This window comes from Varanus komodoensis, unplaced genomic scaffold, assembly GCF_004798865.1.
Source record: "Varanus komodoensis strain SLA01 unplaced genomic scaffold, ASM479886v1 scaffold2, whole genome shotgun sequence".
NCBI classification, from domain to species: Eukaryota; Metazoa; Chordata; class Lepidosauria; order Squamata; family Varanidae; genus Varanus; species Varanus komodoensis.
In genome coordinates this window covers 7520074-7524933 of record NW_025335568.1, presented here as the reverse complement: position 1 = coordinate 7524933, position 4860 = coordinate 7520074, and the positions used below count along the sequence as shown (strand labels likewise).

The 4860-nt window shown below is 44.1% G+C and overlaps 1 pseudogene; it reads right to left on the bottom strand.

Moving 5' to 3' along the window:
• Positions 1 to 460: 460 nt before the first annotated feature.
• LOC123022619 lies at positions 461 to 4546 on the bottom strand (annotated as a pseudogene).
• Positions 4547 to 4860: the final 314 nt, after the last annotated feature.

Below are 4860 nucleotides of genomic sequence, written 5' to 3'. Positions count from 1 at the left end.
TCACCCCCCAGGGGAGGCATTATGAGGTATCTCTAGGCACTTCAGGTTGGTAAGATGGTCTCCTACTTGCTGAATGGCCTTCACTTGTTCTTGTTCACACTCCAAGAAGGGACACAGCTGAGGTAGTGAAGGAAAACCTTGCTCAGTGCTGCATTATACCCCTGCAAAGCTGAAGAAAAGCCTTTATGCCCACCTGTCAAGCTCTCAGAAAAGTGTGTCTAGCAACAACCCCCCTTAGATAAGGAGCAAAATCAAGTGCTGCTGCTGAGGTCACGGAAAATGTGAGACAGGCCTACTCCTTTCAATGCCATGGAGACAAACATTGAAGAAATGGGCCGCATGAGAAGCAGTGAGACAATTTGCAATTTGCAGATGGATTGGGGGCTTTCTGGGGCTACCTCTTCTCAAAATGCTTATTTTAATGAAAGGTTCAAGAATTAGCTTTCTTATCAAGATGCTTTCAGCTTCCTGATCTCATTAACAGAGGCTGGCTTCTGAATGCTGGAGGGTTATTGAAAGTCATGTGAGGTTTCATTCTTTTCTCCAGCTCCAGGGCTCTCTGTAAGGCATTGAGGCTGTTCCCCCAGGCATCCCAATCCACCTTCTGCACAAGAGTTGGACGTATGGGTGGCAAAAATCGTCTGGCAAAAACCTGCAAAAATTTTCACTTCCATGAAGCACAACCTAAGGTCTCCCTTTGAACTCACCTTGGCATCACACTGTGTAACCTGTTTCATCATTCTGGTACCTCAGGAACATCTGGACAAATATATCCTTCTGTGACACACCAGCTAAAAAGTCATGTTTCAAATTTCACATTTTGTGACATTGCATTTTATTGTGTTTTAGGAATTGCTTCAGTGGTTGTGGGGAGGAGGTCTAGAAATAAATATTCTATAGACAAACCTCTCTGGACAATTTACAAAGATCAGAACCCTAAGAATATAAAACAAAAGGACAGTTTTATGCCATGAATTAGAACCATAATGGTATCCATTTTAAAAAGTGTCCTATGTTATCAGAAATTTTGATTTCCTTTTCATCGGGTACACATGAGCCCAAGTCAAGATGACATCTTCAGCTTACCCAGAAGAATCCCCCAAGAAAGAAAGAAAGAAAAAGAAAGAAAGATGGCAGAGGATGAGGTGGTTAGATGGAGTCACTGGGGCAGTGGGTGTGAGCTTGAGTGGACTCCAGGGGACGGTGGAGGACAGGAAGGCCTGGAGGAATGTTGTCCATGGGGTCGCCATGGGTCGGACACGACTTCGCGACTAACAACAACTCCTCCTGAATGGAAACACACACAAAAGGGTTAGGACTTGGGTAACCCTTTTCTCTGATAGGGCAAATGGGAGAGACGGGGCAAATCCTGGACCCAGGGCCACATCTTCTCTGGAGGACAGAGCAACTGATGCAGGCTTCTTTGCCTTCCTCGGGGACAGTGGCACTTCCTAGAAGCAAACGCCTCGCTCCTCAAGAGGACTGGCAGGGCTGGCAGAACCTCCGCCCCTTCCAGTAGGAAGAACATCAAGAGGGGTGCCCAAATCAGTGTGTCAGAGCAAGCCCTAGTCCCCCACCCCCCTAAGGTGCTGTGTTACTTCTGGGATAAGATTTGATTTAAACATTTTCAAATACAGTAGCGGCATGGGGAATTGCCCCTTACACTGTCATGGTGGCTTGTTTAAGCCATGCTGTAAGGGCTTATGATAGGGCTGGCTCATCCTATCCAAATGTGAGTGTCATGGCTTGTTTGGGAGACAACACTCTATAATTCACAGACTGCTGTTGGGTTAGTTGGGAGGTCCGCCTGGCACCATCATTATTTGTTTTTTGGCATCAGGCTAAGACCTTTTTATTTAAAACTTATTTTAATTGCTAAATTATTGTATTTATTAGGATTTTAAATTAGCCGAGAATGCACCAGGGGAGTTTAATTTTTTTTTTGTATTTTTTGTGAGCTGCCCCGAGGCTTTGTTGCAATGGGGGCAGCATAAAAATGTTTTAAATAAATAGTTGGGCATCCCGTGCATTGAGTTCAGACAGCACTAGAAGCCATACCCAGGCAAGGTAGCCAGCAAATGTTAGCCACACATGCTGTGGCTTAAACAAGCCACCCCCTCAGAGAAAACAAACATCCTTTAATAACCATTTACATCTTTAGGGGAAGCATTTAATACTTCCATTTGAAATGTGGACTCCTTATACTGACTTATCTAAGCTTCCCTACAAGGCGGCCATGGATTCTTAAGCAAAGAGCAGCAAGTTGTTCAGTTACTGAATAATAGGTGGTGCAGGGTTTATTTTTCCAAGCTAGAGATACTTTTCCTGAAAAATGCAAGGGTTTTCAATGGACACCTATCAATTCCAGCATCAGGGGGCTAGAACAGTATATGCCTCTGTGGACTGCATTTGCAGAAGTGGGCAGCATTCACAACAGGTTATGCTGAAATGAATGCATTAACCTTCAAGGTGCCACAAAACAATTGGTTGCTTATGAACATTCAAGAAATCCTTACAATGACCCTCTGAGTGTTGGGAGTTATGTTACCTTGCCTTGTTTCTGAAGAGAAGCCAATGCACTAGCAATCCTTCTCTGCCTCCATATTTTTTTACAGGGCTAGGTTTGGATACTTTTTTGCTTCCAGCCCCAGCTTTGCAAACAAATTTATTTATTTAGGGAACTTCTATGCTGCCCCATTCGCCGAAGCCTCGGGGCAGCTCACAAACATAAATAAATAATATCCTATAAAACAATATAATTTAACGGTATAAATTAAGTTGCCCTGGCCAAAGAATAAAATAAATACATAGATATTAACAATTAAAATAACATTTGAATAAAAAGGTCTTTGCCTGGCGCTGAAAAAACAGATAACGACGGCGCCAGGCGGACCTCCCTGGGGAGCACATACCATAGATTGGGTGCCACTGCAGAGAAAGCCCTCCTCTGAGTACCCACCCTCCTAATGTCCTTCACTGAGGGCTCCCGGAGAAGGATCTTTCCTGCTGATCTCAAAGGGCGGTCGGGCATATACGGACGTAAGCGCTTGTTCAGGTAGCCAGGACCCAAGCCGTTTAGGGCTTTATAGGTCATAATCAACACCTTGAATTGGGCCCGGGCTTCAATGGGAAGCCAGTGAAGCTGACGGAGGACTGGAGTCATGTGACCATAACGCCCCGTCCCTGTCAGCAACCTGGCAGCTCTATTTTGAACCAATCCCCCCAACCAAGAGAAACAGAGTGGATGCATCAGTGCTTGATCGCTCCATTTAAGTAGCAATCCATCTGTTCCTTCTTCGCATGAATCCAAGCCAGAGATCTTCCACATCACTCACTTTGATGTCCTGCAGCTCCACACGACCCCCTCGCTTGTTCTGGCATCTCAGGTATGCTCCTTTCCCTCCTGGGACTGCTCCATCAGGAACTTGGCCACATGGTGCAGGGCAACATCATCACGGTCAAAGTGGGAAGACTGGAAGGGATATGAATGGAAGGAGCAGGAAAGCCACTGTTAAACCAAGATTCAAAGAAGCTTAATCAACAGGCAGTCTGAAAGGTACACAATGCCCAGCAGGTGTGTCTAGATAGACTGGAGGAAGTAACTTGTGTTGAAAGAATAGCTGAGAAACTGGCCATCTTTGCAAGTACTGAGCAAAGTAGACACGCCAATAATCATTACCCGTACTTTGTATTACATCTATAAAAATGTTAGGTGAAACAGCTTAATATAAAACTGTTGGGTAAAACAGTAACCATCTGGCATCTGCTAACAGATTCATGATAGACTTGTTCTCATAGTTAGAAGTACAGATCTATGCAGGAAGCTAATCCAGCAGTGCAGTTATACAGTTTTACATGCTGAACTTCATGGTCGTCTTTGTCCCACCCTCCATTTATATAGCCATGGGTATTACTTGTAAAACACACAGCTAGCATTTTCTCTTTGCTCTCCATCCCTGTGCCATCTTCACAGGTTACAGCTGCTTCTGCATTCCCCATAGGCTCAAGTCAAGAACAAAGCCTTCAGAAACCAGGCAAGACTTCAAATGTGTCTTAGTTTTATTTGAATTATAGCTTTATGACCAGAAGCTTTGCAAGGTACTTCCTTTGTCCTGGTTCTGAAGACTGTTTAGAATACAAACAGTTTTGCCAAATAAAAGATTAACATTCTTTTGAAGAAGAAAGGAAAGCTTAACATGCACGACCATGTGAATGCCTAGCTGGCTGCATCCTGACTACAAAGAACTTCAGGGTTTTCTTGCTGTGTTTTTCTTAAGCAGAGAGTTCAGCAATGAACCCTTACTGGGGCAAATACCAGTACTGCATCTGCCCAAAGATCCACTTCCTTGCTAGAAACTTCAGGTTTTCTGGAACTTTATGACCCCACAGTCTCCACACTAATCAAATCAGTAAGCTGTGTCAATTAAAACAAGCAAAAACTTACCATGGACAAATAAGCATAGCTGGCATACAGTTCAAGATTCACCAGTTGGTTCACAGCAGCTTCACAGTCACCATCAAAGTTCTGGCACCCTTGAGAAGTCATGGCTAAAGCCTAGAGAGAAAACCAAGACCAAATAACCTCACAAGCCCTTATCAACTATCACTATAGAAGAGGATGGCTTACATAGCATATTTACAGTTGAAAAGCAGGTACATGTGTGATTAGCAGTAGCATCACCCAATGGATGCTCTTTTTTCTATGACCCCACCAATCTAGGTCATGGGCAGGCAGATGACTGAGGGAAATGGACACACTCCAGGTGGCATTCATACCATTTAGAGCTGATAAATAGATGATTAGCAGCTGTACCATCCAACAGAAATGATCTGTATCGAATCACCAGTCTGCTGTATGGG